The 18,885-nt window shown below is 45.4% G+C and overlaps 1 protein-coding gene across 5 annotated transcripts in view; it reads left to right on the top strand.

Annotated features, from left to right (window-relative positions):
• Positions 1 to 3,610: 3,610 nt before the first annotated feature.
• SIPA1L1 (signal induced proliferation associated 1 like 1) overlaps positions 3,611 to 18,885 on the top strand; it is a 745,249-nt gene continuing 729,974 nt past the window's right edge. For 2 of the 5 annotated variants that reach the window (XM_029598739.1, XM_029598740.1), the window contains exon 1: positions 3,612 to 4,203. The gene's annotated coding sequence lies outside the window, so the exon portion shown is untranslated. Of the gene's footprint in view, positions 4,204 to 11,925; positions 12,351 to 18,885 lie in introns of those variants that run through there. The other 3 variants (XM_029598743.1, XM_029598744.1, XM_029598741.1) reach the window with 3 other exon arrangements.

The following is an 18,885-nucleotide window of genomic DNA, read 5'->3' as shown; positions in this document are numbered from 1 at the left end:
GGCGAAAGCGGCTTCCAGCAGCCCCCGCCGGCAGTGAATGAATGCACGCCTGTGCGTGCAATTTGGTCGCTCAAGGTGTGGCGTCACGACGTTTGGCGTCACGACGTGTGACGTCGGCGTTTGCTAATGCACTGCCTTGAGTGCCCAAAGTGCATTCATTCACCTTCGCCGGCGAGGGCTGCTGGAAGCCGCTTTGGCTCCCCTGCCCCTGCCGGCGAAGGTGAATGAATGCACGCCTGTGTGTGCAATTTGGGCGCTCAAGGCAGTGCATTAGCGAACGCCGACGTCACACGCTGTGACGTCAAACGTCGTGACGTCACGCCTTCAGCTCCCAAATTGCACGCACAGGCGTGCATTCATTCACCGCCGGCGGGGGCTGCTGGAAGCCGCTTTCGCCACCGGCTCCCTCCGCTGGATGAATGCACGCCCGCCGGCTCCCGCCGCGTACGGGTGTGCATTCATTCACTTTCGTCCATACGCTTTCGCCCGCCCGGGAGGAGGAGAGAGAGAGAGGACTGTTCAAAGGAAATTCACATGCAGTAAGTTTACTTTTATTACTCTTATTACACTTTATTCATTTTTGTTTTAATTTTCGCGCTGCCTTGCTTCGGGGGGGGGGGGGGGGAGAGGACTCGCAATTCCCCCTGGTACCTGTCATTTCAAACGTCATTTGAAATGACGTTTGAAATGACAGGTACCAGCGCACCCAGGATACTGTATAGGCGCTGTATAGCGCTCTATACAGTAAAATGGGTTGCATGGGCCTAACGCTTCACGGACGCTTCTTGGACGCGGCTTGCATTTGCAAGCTATTTAAATACAGTATCGAGCGGTAGGTGATCCGAACTGTGCGTGCGGCAAACTCGGGAGCGCCCGGCCGTAACGCACCTCTTCCTACCGCTCCTTACTGTATCGGCCTGTTAATTCTTAAAATTGCATATAGAATTATCAGAAATGGATTTGTGTATGCAAATACTTACAGAGATGCACTGTTACAAATTATTACTATAAGTTAAGTAGAAATACAACTACTGTATTGTAGAAGATGCTGACCAAGTAATGCAGATTACAGCACATTTAGAATGCATATAAAATAATTCCCTTCCCCAAAGAGCTTTTCATCTATATGGGTTCCTTGTCCCATCTCTTGCTCTAGCTCCCTACCCCCACCACCTTCGTACTGTTATGAAGGTACCCTGCTCTTACTTCCCTCTCCCTCATTTCCACTCCTTTCTTCCCCTGTATCCAAATCCTTCTCTCTCTCTTTCATCCTCTCCCCTGCCCAGTACCAAGTCCCTCAACCTCCGGAAGAATATCCCTGAACCCCTGCCCCTGGCCCATAGAGGGCACAGGTTCCACTCTCCCACCTGTTCCTCCCCTTCCTTTTGGCAGTTTTCCTCTTCCTCCTAACCCTGCTCCCTTGTCTCTCCTCACTACCGAACATCAAGTCTTGCTTTCTCTCTCTGACACACAAGCACATGTACTTTTCTTTTGTGCTGCTGCACACATACTCACAGGCCGATACAGTACAAACGCGGGAGAGCGGGCGAGCGCCCGCTCTCCCGGCGCACACACAGGCCACTCTCCTGTGCGCGCGATACAGTATCTTAATTTATTTAAATTAGGTCCGGTGGTAAAAAGAGGCGCTAGGGACACTAGCGCGTCCCTAGTGCCTCTTTTTTGACAGAAGCAGCGGCTGTCAGCGGGTTTGACAGCCGACGCTCAATTTTGCTGGTGTCGGTTCTCGAGCCTGCTGACAGCCACGGGCTCGGAAACCGGACGCTGGCAAAATTGAGTGTCCGACAGCCGCGGGCCCATTTTAAATTTTTTTTTTAAATTTTTTACTTTTTTAAACTTTCGGGACCTCTGACTTAATATCGCCATGATATTAAGTCGGAGGGTGCACAGAAAAGCAGTTTTTACTGCTTTTCTGTGCACTTTCCAGGTGCCCGGAGAAATTAGCGCCTACCTTTGGGTAGGCGCTAATTTCTGAAAAGCAAAATGTGCGGCTTGGCTGCACATTTTGCTTTCTGAATCGCACGGGAATACCTAATAGGGCCATCAATATGCATTTGCATGTTGTGGGCGCTATTAGGTTTGGGGGGTTGGACGTGCGTTTTGGACGCGCTATTACCCCTTACTGAATAAGGGGTAAAACTAGCGTGTCCAAAACGCGCGTCCAAATGCCGGCTAACAGTGCGCTCCGTCGGAGCACACTGTACTGTATCGGCCCGTCAGTTAGCAAGTGCTTCCACGTCACTCCCCAGCAGGCGTACAACAGTCACCTTCCCCCTCCCGCTTTTCACCAGTTGGCTTTGGCTACTCCTCTTCTGTGAGATCAGGCTGGCTTCAGGCATATGGACACTGCTGCTACTAGTGACTGTTCCTCCCCACTCAGTTACAGTCACTGGCACAGAAATGTCCCCTATTTCACTGCCTCCTTTCCTGTGATCAAGTTTGCTTTCACTTTCAACTCCATAGAGCTTTCCCATTATTTACTGGTGTCCCACACAATCCTGCTGACTCCTGCCCTTTCTTTTCACTGCCATTCTCTGCCCTGCCTAGGTGAATTTTTTTTGTTTGCAAGACAGCAGGGGTGCCAGACTCCCAGGCAGGGGCAGAGAAAAAAAAAAAAAGAATTGCCAGCAAAAACCAAGACACCTAACCACTCTAGTCCAGGCAGTAGTGGTTGCTCCACAGCACACTGGTCAACTTCTAGCAGTGCACAGGCACTGACAGTCATGGTCAGATGCCACCAGCCCTACCCTAGTATAACAGTCTCTCCTGGTTCTGTTACTAGCTAGGCCTCCCAGCCTCTTCACTGGAGTGTCCCCTCTCCCCTCAGCTCTGGTTTCCCTATCTAGGTTCAGGGACCTCTTCTCCAGACAGTCCTAGCTGCTCTTGTGCTTCTAACACAGACACTATCCCTAAGTACACGACAAACTAACAATGATCACAATAAATCACATCACAATTTCTTGTCTTTCACTCCTCACTTCTCAGGATCTAGTATGCGGTACTAGTAAAATCCTTTGTCCACCACCCCTTCCCAGCAGACCTTCCTCGCTTCCCACTGGCAGTCTCCCTTGTCCTGTATCTGCATACACGCACAGGCTGGGAGCTAGAGGGCAGGCTATAACCGATAGGTACCTGGGTCTGTGCTTGTACCAAGATAAGCAACAGGAAGTGGGGGAGGGGCAGAATAGCACAAAAGCTGTAGCTGTGGTTGCAAGGTGTGTTGTCTTGCCCAGATTTACAATACTTTTACCGCATATCGGGGCAAATTTTCAAAACATGTTTTTAACATAAGTAAACATGCATTTAATCATGTGAAAACCTTTGGGAAAGTACAGCTACCCCCCACTGCCTCAAGATAATTGTACCAATTGTTTCCCTTCCCTGGAAGATCTAAGTGAAACCATGCACTTACTTTATTGTGCAGAAGAGAGGAAACTTTATTCTTTCAAATTTAGGGCAGATCTTAAAAATCATTAGGAAAGGCGCCCTTTCCCATTTATCAAAGCCAACTTCCCATGCTTCGCCGAGTTGCTATAGCAACACGGCAAAGGCTCTGCAAGCCAATCGTCATCCTTTGGCTCTCCGGACGAACTCCAACGGCGCGGATCTTGCGAGACTTCAGTGTGCGGTGATCTCATCTCGTGAGCTGCGGCGAACAGAAAGCTGCAAAGCAACTTTGTTCCCAAGTTGTATGAACGCAGCAATTGAGGAGCACGGAGAGAGGCAGGCACAGGCTCGCGCGTGCACACATACACACATAAATCGGGAGGGGGGCAGGAGAAGCTGCAGTGCGAGAGACTGATTCCAAGTATTGCTCTCCTCTCTATGAGGCTTCGTTTGCAGAGCCTTCGACACCCTGGGAAAAAAAAAAACCCCAAAACCCGCCTCTTCCACAGGAACCCGGGCGGCTGACAGTGTTGTCGTTTGCTGGAGTTTTCCTGGGAAGCAAGGAAGAAGCTTTCTGGCTGTTTCTCCCGCCCCCCCCTCCCCCTCCAGTTTTACCAAGAGTGGGTTGGGAAAAAGAAGCAGAAAATTAAGTTTGCACTCCTGCTCAGGTATCTTCAAAGGAAGGAGAAACCGATTCGCTTTTTTATTTTCATGCGGTTGCTGGGGAAAGGAGGCTTTTTCTTCCCAAGAGTGGGAACGAAACACGGACGGATCTTTTACTCCCATAGGGAGGAAGAGGTAAGTACTAGGAGAGCAGCCAGGGGAGGGAGGCTGCTGCAGCTTTGATTTGTTGTAGTAGAATTCTTGGGCAAAATTGGGAAACTGTTCGATGGATAGCATTTTTTTTTTGGTAAGATATACTATTTCCATCTAGAGGAATTTGGTGCTGGAGCTTTGCCTTTTGTAATCAGTAAAAATCTTTAATCGGTAAATCTCTTTTACTAACTTAGTTAAGAGTGGAATTTGTTTCGAACTACCTTCAGACCCAAGTCATTAACTCATTATAATCTTTACCAGTGGTGATCTGCAGGATACTTGTGGGAAAGGAAGGAGAAGAAAAATAGGTGAAATGTTTGAGGTGGTTGTTAATGGCTGCTTTCGCTTCCTCTGGTGTCTGGAGGGTTGCAGCAGGAGGAGGAGGGGGAAAGCATCTGCAGAGTTGCTGCCCGGTCTAAGCAGAAACCTCGTGGTTCTGCCGGTCACTTGGGAGCTGTGCCCGCCTTTGCTATCAACAGTTTAAGGGGCAATCCCATTCATTTTTCTGCTGCTGCAGCAGCCATTTTTGTTTAGGGCTTTTCAGTTACCTTATCCCTCCTAATACCTTCCCTCAGGTTTGTTTCTCCCCTTCTTGATTTACAGAGTGTAAGCTCTTCTCAGGGCTTCCAAAGATGGAGTAAGAAGTGTAGGCCAGCTCACTACATACACGGTTAAGATATGGGTGGGGGTGGGGATGCTAGAAACTAGCAATATAAAGCGAAAAGGTTTGGACCCGCGCCCTTCTTATTGTCCTCTTCTTTCCCCTCACTTTCTGAGACTTTTAATCGGCAATTCTGTTGTAGTATCCCCTGTGTAGCTGGTTTATTATCTGGTTCCGTGCACTATTTCTTTTTTCACTTTTTAGTTCTGAAATACAAAGAGACTTCTAGGTTCTGCCTGCCCACCCCAATCTGGTATCAGAACTTGCATCTCTTCAAGCAGTCAGTTAGCTTGTTCCTTTTCTGATTTTTGTTTCCTTCCCCCATCTCTGCTCGCTCTGAAAGAGCAAAGAAGACTTTTTTTTTTCTTTAGTTTGCTTTTGTTTATAGAGTTATAGCCCTCTGAAGTAAGAGGGTTTCCTTCCTCTAAAAGGAGCAACCCCACTCTGAAGCAGGGAGTGGGTTGAGAAGTAATACAGGAGGAGTGCTAAACAGTCCCTCTCTGTCCCCATGAAGTCTGCCGAGTGCATTGTCCCCGGGAAGATGGGTGGGAGCATGGAAAGGACACTGGCTGTGTCCAGACATGTTGAAGCTGGGCAGGAGAGTGGGTAGCATTGTCAGCCCTTCAAAAGACAAGACCATTGACTAAACCCCAGTCCCTCCTCCAGAGCAGTCGAAAATGAACAGGAAGGATGAAAAACAATTCACCCCAGGGAAAGAATGGGTCTCTGGTCACCTTGGCAGAAGCACCAGAAGTCACCAGCCAGGGCCATGCCCAGTCTGACCACGTTCTATTTATTGTAGGTGCCAGCCTCACTCTGCCTGCGGGTGAAACCCCACAGGAAAATGACCAGGGAAGAAAAGAAGGAAACGGGAATCTCGACTTATCTCTCCCAGCTGTGGTGACCATGTCAGGTGTAGCTTTGTGAATACGGAGAAAGGGGACACACTTGTTGCCTTCCTTACCCCCTGCTCCTCCATTGTGTGGGGGCAAGACAGGCAAGCCTGTAATCCCCACCACTAAATTCCCTAAAGCGGTGGGGTAATACAGAAATGGACAGGTGGCAACAACGTTGCCTCTTCCAACCCTACCCCAAGACCCATCTATGCAGCAACTGTTTTCAGCCCCATTCTCTCCTGGCATCATTCTGAGACCTTGTCTCAGACGGGTCTTCCTCAGTGACAGGTGGGCTGGCGTGTCTGTCATTTTAAACAAGGCCCTGAGATGCCCTCTTCTGGCTTCCCAAGCTATTCACCTTTACATATTGGCCCTGGTGGAGATGGTTGGCCTCCACCAGGTGTTATCAGGTAGCTGGATGTTTGGCAAGGCCATGCTATTTGTATGATCTATGTCAGCGGTCCATAAGACCATACAAGAGAGACTCGTGTTGGAGAGCGTTTTTCAACAAAGGAAGTCTCTTGAATGGCAGGGCACACTTCTTCCTGAAGCAGTGGCCTTTGGGAGTTTTGTCCCCAGCATTGGCACTCCTTGCAGTCACAAAAACAAGGACTTGAGGCACATGACCTTTTTAGAAGGCAGGCCTGGGTGCTCCTCCATGGAGACCAGGAGGATGCTTTTTGGTGTATGATGGACACTTTTGAAGGTGGCCACTATAAAGTTTATTATTCAGCGGAGAGGCCAGATGCATCCAGTACTGCAAGCTGAGGCACACATGAATGCAGTGCCCCAGCTAAATCAGCAAAGTTGGGGTGGCATGCTTGGCTGCCTCTCCATCGGGATCTGGTCCCCCACTCCATCATCCATAGGATCTGTCATGTTAGGACCACAGGGTCCAGCCTTGGGTTTAGGAGGTGCCTTGGAGTTAGGGTCAATTGCTCTGGGAGGCGTACCACTGATTCCATAAGAGGGCTCCACCACCCTCCCACCCTCCTCTGTGGTAGTGGCTCTTGAGACCACAGAGGAATTGTTGCCACTCCAGCACTAGCCACTGATGACTTCAACACAGAGTCTTGGTATGAAGCCAGGAGGCAGGCAGCCAGGCTTGAGAAGGAATAGCAAGGAGATAATGGGGATGTCGGGGAGCACCTGCCAGCTGTGGACACTCTCCTTTCGCAAGGTAATGGGAATGTGCGGGAATCTAGAGAAGCTGAGACTAATCTCAGCAGGATGCTGGGGGGATGTAGCTGCTAGAACGCAGGGAGAGGAGCAAATTAAGGGTTGGCGCACTTTGAAGCAGTGATAGGGATCCCCACTCAGGCCACCTACCTAGTCTCATTGCCAATGGAGAAATGCTAGAGCCCTTACAAAAGGACAAATGAAACCCTCCCCAGCAGGGAACAATAGCTATGGTAGATGGGGAAGGGGAGAGCCTCTGTGGTGATGGATTCCCAGGATGCTCTCCTTCCTCTACTATCTGTAGGGCTTCCCTGGGCGAGGAAGAGGATTAAGAGAGAGAACAACTTTCCATGGAGAAACCCCTCACCTCCTCGTCTTCCAAAGGAGAGCATTCAGGGAAAGAAGGCTAGATGCCCACCAAAATATGGCACGATAAAAAGTGTCAGGTCCTGATCACCCACTCTCCAGAGGGGTTAGAATATACTGGCTGGGACTTCAACCTAACCCTTCTGTCCTGCTACAAAAGTAGTGATAGTTGCCCTTGTTCCAGCTCCACGTCAGAGGTGTTCGGGGTACCCCCTTCATGATGTGATCTGCTCACGAATGCTGGTATATAAAAAACCTAAATAAATAAAAATCTTGCTAGAGTGGCAGGGCTGGCGGAGATCACGGGTAAGGGAATGGGCCCCCAAGGGTTGGTCCGGCAGCTGCCATCAAGCGGCAGGGGATGCAAGGGCTCACTGAGAGTGTCTGTAAGGGGAACCAAGCTGCAGGGAGAGCCAGGCATCGGGCTCCTGCTACAGGAAGGAAGTTCCCCCCTCCCTCCATGTATGGAAATGAGCTTGTCCTGCTAGGCAGTTGGAAGAGGGCGAGATCCCTCCCTACCTCTCTCTGGTTTGCTGTAGGATGTGCCCTTACCCTGCTCCCACCCTTGTCACTGCCTCCACTTTTACTCCCGCCCATATGCTTTTGTTCCACCATCCCACGACCGTGTGTTCCCCAGTGGCCTTGCACTGCTGCTGGGCCATTGCCCTGCAGAGAGAGAGAGAGGGGTGGGGGGGGGGGGGGGGGGTGAGTGGAGGTCACCATGCTGATGCCTGGGAGGGGCTCTTATTCCCAAGAGGAAGGTTGCTGAAGTCTATCCTGGTCTCAAGATAGGGTGAGGAAAGTGGGCCATGGGCTAGCACGAAGCCCCCCCAGCTTCTTGGCCCCCTCACCCTCCCTTTGAGGCAACAGTCATCTCAATAAATACAAGAAATGTCTGTCACAGAGAAGATCCAGCCCCGAGAGGTAAGGTGCGGGGATGGGCCGCTGCTCAGGCCCTGTACTCCTGGAGCTGTAAGAATAGAGTCATGTGTGCTTCCCGAGACCTGAGCACTACCTGATAGAGGATGGCTCTGATATTTGGCAGTCTTAATGTTATTGGCTGCAAGGCAGGGCCCCACAAGGACTGCACGCTCTTTCTTCTATGACCTTTTTACAGGAGACCCCTCCCATTCCGGAGGGTGAGGCTTCTTGGTGTCGGGAGTGAGGCAGCGAGGTGGCCTTCAGCCATGAATCCAGTGTGGCTGGCGGGGTTGCCATCCTGACTTTATGATCCCTGCAGGTGGAGGTGCTGGGTAGCTGGGCTGAATGTTGCACCTTTGTTTTCAAATTGGGGGCTATATTGTGAACTTGGTAAATGAGCGTACTCTCAATGTTTTGACTGGTAGAACAGCAATTTTTTTTTTTTTTTGCCAATTGTCAGCCTGTTTGGGGGGATATGGACCCAAGTGAGGAGAGGTGATGCTTGGGAGGTTTTGTGCCTCAAATACGAGGAGAAACGGCGTGCTGGCTGTGTACTTGAGAAGTGGCGAGAGTAAGGGGCCCGTGTGCGGTCATGGATCCAGTTCCTGGGGGAGATGGACTGTAGCTTGTGCTTCTTCGGGTTGGAAAAGAGGAGTGGGAATAAGAAGCAGATGACATGCCTGTTACCTGTGGATGGGATTCTCTCCATGGAGGCGGGGAGGATCAGGGTGAGGGCCTGGGACATTTACTCTGCTCTCTTCTATAGGAGAGGCTTGCCAAAGTCAGCAAAAGCACCAAGAGGAGCCCCTGTGTCTAGCAAAACTTGTGGTTGCCCTTGGCTGGATGCTGTCAGGAAATCCCCTGTAATCAATGGGCTGACACCAGAGCTTTTTGGTCTTTTTTTTCCAACTTGCTGGGACCCGATCTCCTGTGGGTTCTGGCCAAAGCTTTAACAACTGGTTGATTGTTCTTTAATGCCATTGCATAGTGTTGGCCCTTTTAGCCAAGAGGGGAAACCCGCGGGACAGACTGAACTGGCACCCAGTCTCACTGCTCTGCATAAATTATAAGATCCTAGCCAAAGTGCTCTCCCTGTGGCTGACATCCATGCTGGCAGAGGGGATTCTCTCCCCCCCCTCTCCCACCCCAGACCAGTCCTACATGGTCCCAGGCTTCTTCATCTTTGCTAAAAAAAAAAAAAAAATAAATAAATTTTTTTGGTCCAGGATTTGATGCACTTAATTCATAGGACTGGCCTTTTTATCACCTGATGAGGAGAAGGCCTTTGACAGGCATTCAGGTTTGGCCCACAATTCATGGGTCTCCTCTGCTTCCTGTTCTTGAGTGCAGCATGCCTAGTTACGGTTAACTTATCTTTTGCATGCTTCTGGAATTTGGGTGAGAGGTGTGTCGAGGGTGTCTCCTATCAGGGCAACTGTATGTGCTGGCAATCGAGCCATTCCTGTGCTTGCTCTGCAGGTGGTGCATCAGGAAAGTGCTGAAATAGACAGACTTGTGGGTTACCCTTTTGGCTTATGCTGATGACATCTTTCTCATGGCTTAGGATGCCGGACTGCCAACAATTGGCCCAATTGATTAAGATCAATTGGGCCAAATGCTTAGACTCTTTGGTAAGACTACATTGAGTGGTTGCCAGCTTGAGAACTTCTCGTGAGGCAAGGAGACCCTGAAGTATTTAGGGGTCTACTTAACCATTGCAGAAACCACAGCCTCTATCAACTGGCTGGAGCTTGGAGAGAAGGTCGAAGCTTGCCTGAGGTCATGGAGGGGGTCTGCTGTGACTGGGATATTAAGAGTCTTGGTGGTTAATCAGCTGATGCCCAGCACACTGTGGCACTGTCTCACTGCCCTGAGTCTGACTCAGAATTTTTCCTTTACTCCAAAAAAAAAGTTGCTGGACTTCTGGGCAGGCATGAAACACTAGGCTTCTCTGGGAGTTGTGAGTCTCTCCCTAAGAGGACAGATAGGTGTTAGTGCCTGCAGGCCTTACAGAAATTTCTGTTTGCAGACCCTGCTTTGCAGTGGCACCCAGCTTGGGTAGGTTGTGATATGACTGGAAGCTGTCTTCAGTGCAAGAGAATACACCTATTGGTTCTCAACATTGCCATTCTTCCACCAAGGGATTTTTAAGGTCTGGAGGATCCAGGCCATAATGAGGGAGCTGGCCAACTCTGTAGTGGACTTCCTGGGTGAACCTTTCCACCGCAGTCCTACTCTTGGAGTGGAGCAGCTGGAAGATCCAGCCATGGGATGTTGACCAATTATGGACAGAGTGACCAAGATCAGCAACTTGCTGGAGGCTTCACCTGTTGTCATTGGGTGGTTCTTCCATCAAGTCAAAAATTCCCTTTTGGCCAATATGTCTGCTCTATTAGAGGTTTCCACAGGACAAGGCTCTCCCACCCACCTGCAGCCCCCTGTGTATAAGCCCTATGTATAGGGACTATGGGGCCACAAGAATAACCCTTTCTGTCTCTGCTTCCTTGAGCCTGTAGCCTTAGCCATATGAAATGTCCCTTTTGCTCTTCTGATCTGTGCCACAGAAGAGCCTCTACCTGCTGGTGTTCTCCTGGTGCACTTCCTCATCCTCACCTCCCATCCTTATATGCTCTAGCAGGGAGCTTGGGAGTCATTTTACTCAAAACCGACTCCCAGGTACATCAGGGACCATATTTTGAAGCTGGTGCAGGGTACCATGGCCAATCTGGCAGGTTTTTAGCCTATTTCTCCTGGGAAGCCTCTGTCTGTTCCTGCTGCAGACAGGAGGAGGAGGAGGACATGTTTACACACTGGGTCAAGGTGTCCCTGACTCACCCCTTTTTTTCCTATTTGAGTTCCTTTGGTGTGTTGTGTGTGGTTAAATTTTACCCCCACTTTTTCCAGTACTGGTGTGCAATTATTATGGGTCCCCACAAGAGCAAAGGACCATCTAGTCTGCATCCTGGCCATAGCCAAGGAGATTGTGGCAGACCAGCAGGAAAAGACTGGCTAAGCCAAATCCCCCCAGAGCGCAGGGCTCAATGCCCTGGTGCACACCCATATTAAAGCTGTGCAGTTTGCTTGCTGGTGGGCAGTGGGTGTTATTCTCTGCCCCCCCCTCCCTCCCTCCTCATTACTAACTTAAGTTGCACATTTAGGGTATCCCCTCCCCCCCCTTGTTTGTCTGTCTGTCTTTTGCTTCAGACTGTGAGCCTGAGGGTGGGGGGTGACGCATTGGGCAAGCAAGAGCAGCCCCAAGGCACTTCACTCCATCCTCCCTTTCCTTTTTTTTTTTTTTTTTTTAATTTTAATTTTTTGCTGCTGACCACCTGAGAATGGGGGGAAGGAACCAGCAGGCAACTGCAGACAGCCTGGAAGGCAGGTTTTAATTTTTTGTTTTGATTTTTGTTGAATCTGTGCAGGTGCCCTCTAGAAGGGGGTCTAGGTTTTATTTTGGTGGCTCCATCAGGGGGTACCGAAGAAGTGGAATGTGATCTTAGAGGGGCGGGGCTGCCTTTGGTGGTCTCTGCCTCATTAGTGGCTTAAGTAGAACTGCGAAGCAACTTTTTTGTTCCCAAGAAGTATGAGTGCAGCGTTCAAGGAGGACAGAGAGAGGCAGGCTTGGGCTTGCATGCGCACACAAACACACACACACACGTATACTGCAGGAGGGGACAGGGAGAAGCTGCAGTGCTCTGAGCCTTCCACAAGACTCCAAGAACCTGGCCCTCTCTCCATAATGCTCAGGTTTTTTTCAGAGCCGCCGTCACCCTAAAAAAGTAGCCTCTTCCCCGCAAAGCTGGAGAAGCTGTTGGTGCTGCCGTCGCTGTGTCTTACCGGGAAACGATAGTGAAAGGAGCTTTCTTTCCTGGCTGTTCTCGCCCGTCCCTGTTCACCCATCTTCTGCAATTTCATCAAGTATGGGTTTGGAAAGGAAGCGAAAAATTAAGTTTGCAGTCTTGTGCTCCTGTGTGGGTATCTTCTAGGGATAGAGAAACTGACTTCTTTTTTTTTTTCTCATGTGGTACTGGAGAACGGAGGCTTTTTTTTCCCCCCAAGAGTAGAACGAGCACAGATGGTCCTTTCACTCCCACGGGGAGGAGGAGGTAAGCAGGAGAAGGAGCCAGGGGATAGAGGCTGCCGCAGCGTAGATTTTATTTTAGTATAATTCTGAGCAAAATTGGTGACATTTTGCAATGGATAGCAACGGTTGCATTTTTTTTTGTCATATATACTGTTTCTATCTAGAGGAATTTGGTGCTGGAGCTTTGCTTTTGTAACGAGTAAATCTTTTTTTTTTTTTTTTTAATTTACCAACTTAGTAAAGAGTGAATTTGTTTCAAAGTATATTCAGACCAAACCAATTAGCTCATTTATAATTTTGCCAGTGGTGGTCTGCAAGATAATTGTTGTGGAAAACGGAAAATAGTAGGTGAAATGTTTGAGGTGGTTAATGGATCCCTTGGGAATGAATAGCTGAAAGCTCTGGGGACACCTTGTTCTGGGTCTAATCAGTAGGTATTAGTGTGGAAGTAAAACTTTAAAGTATTTCTCTTGCTATTTATGTCATAGATATGTGTGGGTGGTAGAAAAAAAGGATATGCTTAATTCTGGGACACAACAGCTTTACCCCACATTTAGTCAGTGCTGTCCCCTCCCTCCAAAAAAATGTCTTAAAGCCTGCATACATGTACTTGTGATTCTGTGGATGGCTTTGTACTGAACATCAGACAGATCCTGCAGTGAAACTAAATCCTTGTGTGCAAGTCAATACGTTCTGGAGAACTGATGTTAGGATTCTTAACTAATATTGCAAAATGTGTTTTCAGGAAGGTAGTGTCAAGTTTCTTTAGACTCTTGGTCTTTTCTGGATTGATTTAGCTTGGAATTTCCTCTGTAAGGCAATTCTTTCAGGATGAAAATAACTCAGTTGCTTTCTCGGTTACTGTATGCAGTTTAGAGTGCAAATTTTCATTATTTACCATGAGTCATTTGAGCATCCTCTTCTGAAATTTCTTAACCTTTTAGTATAATTTACTGAAATATCAGGCTGAGCACCAGGGAAGCCAGGGTTCAAATCCTGCATCTCCTGCTGATGTTCATTGTGACCTTGGGAAATCACTTAACCTTGCATTGCCTCAGGTATAAACTTAGGAACTGATGTAATAAGTAGAGCATTTAAACTGGGCACTGAAATCCAGCACCGAGTTTAACGCATATACTAAAAAATTGTTTAACACCTGACACAGTATGCTAATGTGTAGACTGTAGAGAGTTAAAAAAAAATGCATATAAAACTGAAAATGTGTATAAAGAAAATGCTTAGCACAGATAAGCCATGTTTTCTGGGTATAAGTCATGTTAAGTCCACAAAGCATGGTTTCTGCACATAAAATCCACATTACAGGTCCTGGCACTGGAATTTCATTTTGTGCCTATAGACTAACATGAGCTCTGTGAATTTTACTCCACCTCAGATTAGGAGTTAAGTTTTATGTGCAAAGAAAACAAGAGTTAAGCAAGTGCTTCTCTCTTCAGTGTGTGTGTGTGTTTGGGGGGGGGGGGGGGAGGAGGGTAGGGTGGCAGAGGGGTAATAGCTAATACCATCATTAGCATGTAATTTGCACGAGAGGGTTCTAACCTTTTATGCTCCAAAATCTTCACATAATGTGCATAAACTCCATGCACCATCACTAGTAAAGTTTGTGCACAAAACGTTTGTGTAAAACCTTGGGTTAAACTGCATTCTCTAGTACAGTGGTCCCCAACCCTGTCCTGGGGGCCTGCCAGCCAGCCGGGTTTTCAGGATATCCACAATGAATATGCATGAGAGAAAATGTGCATGTTATGGAGGCACTGCAAGCAAATTTTCTCTCATGCATATTCATTGTGAATATTCTGAAAACCCGACCTGGCGGGCCCCCAGGACAGGGTTGGGGACCACTGCTCCAGTACCTGCTTACAATCAGCTGCTTAGATTGTAAGACCTCTGGGGACAGTGAAATACCTACTGTACCTGTATATGATTCACCTTGAGCTCAGGTTTGGAAGGGCATGTAATTAAATCTCAAATTCATACTAGAAAATCAAGAGAGCCGTCAATATTTGCTTGTGTCAGCATGTTGCAAAATGATTTTTTGAGCCTATTTAGATTGTAAAGAGTTGGTATCTTTTAAGTCATTTTTACACTTTATTTCCTTCAGAAAATAAGGTATCAGATTACCACGTCCACGTGTTTGTGTTCGTTGTCCCATCCACACCAATTTTGCTGGTTGTGTCATGGTCCAGGAGTATTCTGACAATGTTTTTTTTTTTTGATCCACATATATGCATGGATACATCTGCATCCCAGAAAGTAGATGTCTTTAATTCTGCATGGAACCTCTTAATTCTTAGGATAAGAGAGCAAGTTAAAAAAAAAATATATATGGCAGCTGTAATCATGAAAGCTTCTGATCATTGCTGATGCTTTAGGCCAGTGGTATTCACTTCACTCCTCAAGGATTGCAAATGGGTCATATTTTCAGGATATCCTTAATGAATATGCATGAGAGATTTGCAGTGTCTGTCCTGCATATTAGGGATATCCTGAAAACCTGACCCATGTGTGTCCCTCACGGCTTTAAGCCATTACAGAATCTACACTGTAAAATATGAAAAGCTTCAGCCAGTTTCAGTTCCTATTTCTGAAAATTACGATGCTGTAAATCTACTGTGGTATTAACTAAAATGGAGTATGCAAAAATAAATGGCAAAAACATCAGTGATGACTTATTACACTTCAAGTGATTTTTCACGTCTTATTTAAGACTGCATGAAATACTGGGATGTGATATTATTATACAATTTGTATATATCCTGCAAGCATGAAAATGAAAACAATACGGTCTTTGATATAATAAAAATGCTTATTAAAGGCACAGTATCTTCACACTTTCTTTAATTTGGGCCCAGCAGTTTTTCCCCGCTCCTTTGTAATTCCAGTTTGATCAGAACCAGGACTAGACCCGGCACCATGAGCCTTCCCTTGCAACCTCTTAGAGATTTCCCTCCTATTTAATATACTCCCACCCTCCAAGAAGATACCTAGTCTAGTCATTGCAGTGATGTTTCTGGGACCTGGGGCAATGCTCCTGGTCTGTTTGTGGAATTCTGCAATCAGGGGCCCTAAATCAGGTTACCTGGGTGGTGGTTTCAAGCAGTGGCTGACTCGCATAGCATCCTCTGCTCACCCCATGAGCAGAAAACCCAACTCAGAATTAAACTGGGAAGCTGCCACATGGCAACGCACAGCACTTGTTACTGGGCTAGCCCACAGTTTTAACATTGTAAACTTTATTTCTGTATGTGAAGATATGCTGTAAAAAAAAAAAAAAGTTAAAAATGTATTGAAAAAGTAAAGTACTTTATTCTGGTAACAGAGCCACACAGTCCTTACTCTTCCAATTCAGAAAAGATAAATGAGAGCCGGGCCCTGTTTCACAATCTTCAGATTGATGACAACTATTTCACCAAAATTAGCCATCCACTGTTAAGTAAATAATGTATGAGTGCTTAATTTTGCATAAAATGTTTATTTACTTAGAAATGTACATATTGTATTCGGTTTCAATTAATATCTTGTTGTGCCTTACAGTATAGCTTTAGGCACAAAAAAGATTACTAAAACTCTTAGTGAAGAGGGCAGTAACTGATAATTTTCTATCTAAAATCATTTAGACATGAGGAAGTTACCACCCTTCAGTAAATACTCCTAGAAGATAAACTATTTTCCAGGCATTCTGCTGTAATATAATACAAAGAAATGCAATATAGTAGCTTGTTACAGTAGTCTTGCAGTTATGCCACGTTGGCAAGTCAAATGTTGTATTTTGAGTTATGTGCCATTGACATAGTTCTGTTTCTATAGAGGGCAATTTTCGAAAGCTACCTCTGTAAAAGTATGTGCATTGTACCTTTTTACCCGCATTTTTATGGAAGCATTCCTGGGATGGGGTTAGGCTGGGAGAGGCAACAATGCACAGAGTTTTGCATTTTCAAAATGAAACACATTATTTGGGCTGAAAGAAGTATTTGCAGGAAAAGCAAGTGCAAATCTCTGTGGGTAAAAGAATTTTAGTACCTGCCTACCCAGTTTTGACAGTTCCCCCCCCCATAGTTCTTGATGCCATTCTGGTCAGGTTCTAAATTATAATTCATAACTGTGATGCAGTAAATTAAGTTTGCAAGTGCAAAGGGAGGTCAGTCTTCGGAGTGGTTGCCTTCCAGTTTATGTAAGAGCTGGAAAGAAAATATTTGCATGAACTATATTTTGCAGTTCTTAACACTATGATTGCCTATTGCTTTGAAACTTAAGTGAAGGAATTTGCATTGGGACCTGTTGGCCTGCGCCCAAGTAGACAGTTGGGAGAAATTTTGTGAAAACCATGTTACTTCTGCATACAGTATATCACCATGGAAGCTGGCATATATCTGCTGTATTTTATCTAATTTGCCATCCTTTGTAGTTAATGTGTTTGATTTAACTCACTCAGTGTATTTTAAATAATTCACTGGCTGCTCATTGAAAGGCATTTTTACAATTAATGTTTGTTTATAATTAGAAATCTAAAAAGTGTAATTTTTTTTGTTACTGATTAACTAATTCCATAAAGTTCTGGAGCTTGTAGGCATTAACTATTAAGTATACAAACTTCTTAATGAATGCAAACGGCTAGAAATATATTTAGAAAACTTAGGTGCCAATCATAAAGTCTTATGGGACAGGGAACATTTTTCTTAATTTTTCCCTTCACATTTTTCTTTTTTTTTCTTTTTGCAATTTTTAAATTTAATTTTTGGATTTTTCAAATTTTAGGAAACAGGTGCTAAATTTTAAGTGCTCGGAGGACTGGCTCCTAGGATTTTTCCAGCTTTGCATGTGAAATGGATTTTGAGTTCGTGTTTGTAATTTTATTTTGCACCTAACTATTAAATACTCAGATATGAACAAAATGGTTCCTAATTGTTACTGCTGAATAAAACAAACAAGAGCAGAAATACTGTTATGAATTGATCACAGTTACTCTCCTGAAGGGGCAGTGGGTTTATAGTGTAATTCAGTTATGCTGATATTCATAATTATTGCAAGAATTAAATTGTCAGAGCAAAAATATATTGCCCATTGGTGGAGGGGTGTGTTTGTGGAAGGGGTGGGGAAGGTTAAGCACTGTACTTTTTTCCTCCCTTTAATTTTTAGTGGTTTAGGTAGGAATAGAAGTTTTCTACTACATCCTTATTGCTTCAGTGACCCTCTATGAAATATGGGCTTGCAGAGAGAAAGTGGAAGGTGTCATATTGCTATGAAAATATATTTTAATAACATTTATTTTAACTTGACTGGCTAACCGGTATCTTTTTTTTAAATTTTTTTTTAAATTTTTCATTGTATGCTGAAAATTTTAAAGCATATTTCAAATGTTGATATCACTTTGTAAGAGAGAAAAAATGCAAATATTGAAACGTTAGTTTCCAAGGAGATATGACTCATGGCTTGATTTTTAAATGATTCTTCTAAAGGAAATTAAATGAGGCTGAGCTTAATAAATCCAGTTTTTAGTATTTAAGTGATAAGGATTGTCTATCTTATGTATGTGAAGTAATTGGAGGTATAAGAATTTTTTTTGTAGCAGGTGATGGAGAAATACTGTTGAATTTCCTGTTGGCCTCTTACCATTAGTGTAAATTACTTGTTTTGAAAGAGTTCATTGCTTCCTGTAGTGAGCAGAGGATCAGTGTATGTAGCAGATAAAACTCATTGATTTCCCCTTTTTTTTTCCTCTTTCTCTATGCTTGAAAGGGTAACTGGACAGTTGAGGCTACAAAATAGAACACAGTCAAGCAGCAGCAAATTCTCTTTGGTGTTAGTTTTCAGCACTAGGTTGGGAGAGCTGAAAGCCTCTTCCCCCACGCATCTTACAATTCAAATACAGTATTGTGCTATTTGCAAGAGATTATATGTCGTAAAGAACACTGGATAGGAGTGAAATTTCAAAGGAGTTGTGCACGTAAAAGTAGCTTGTAGCAATTTTCAAAAGCCAATTTATGCGTGTAAAGTCTCTTTTGAAAATTCAGACCTATGGGGTGAATTTTCAAAGGAGTTACATGCATAAAAGTAGCAATTTTCTAAAGCCCACTTACTCATATAAAACCTATCTTCAGAGTATAGTTGATTAATATTTTGAAACAAATTCTTATTGCATGCCAATAATGGCCTTTAGTCACAGAAAGTTTGATAAGTGCAGATAATTGTGCATGGGTAAATCTCTTGACCAGAGCCAAATATCCCCCAAGCCAGCACAAATGGCTCTTGCAGCATGAGAGACAATGTCACATACCAAAAAGTATGACCATTTTGTATGGTTTGATAATTTTTGCAGAACTGAAGCCAATATGAATAGTTGTAGACAAATTGGATTCTCACTTTCTCACACAGCAAATTTGCTTTGTCCTTTTGATTACTTTTGTAAACTAGGTGATGAAATGGTTCTAGATTATTCTGGCATTTACAAAACAATGTACTTTTTAGACAAGTAACGTGAGTCTTTCTTTTTACTTTTTACTTGTTGGTGGTTTTTTTTTTTTTTTTATTCTAGGCCTATT

This window comes from Rhinatrema bivittatum, chromosome 4, assembly GCF_901001135.1.
Source record: "Rhinatrema bivittatum chromosome 4, aRhiBiv1.1, whole genome shotgun sequence".
In the NCBI taxonomy this organism is placed as follows: Eukaryota; Metazoa; Chordata; class Amphibia; order Gymnophiona; family Rhinatrematidae; genus Rhinatrema; species Rhinatrema bivittatum.
This window is presented reverse-complemented; position numbering and strand designations above follow the sequence as displayed.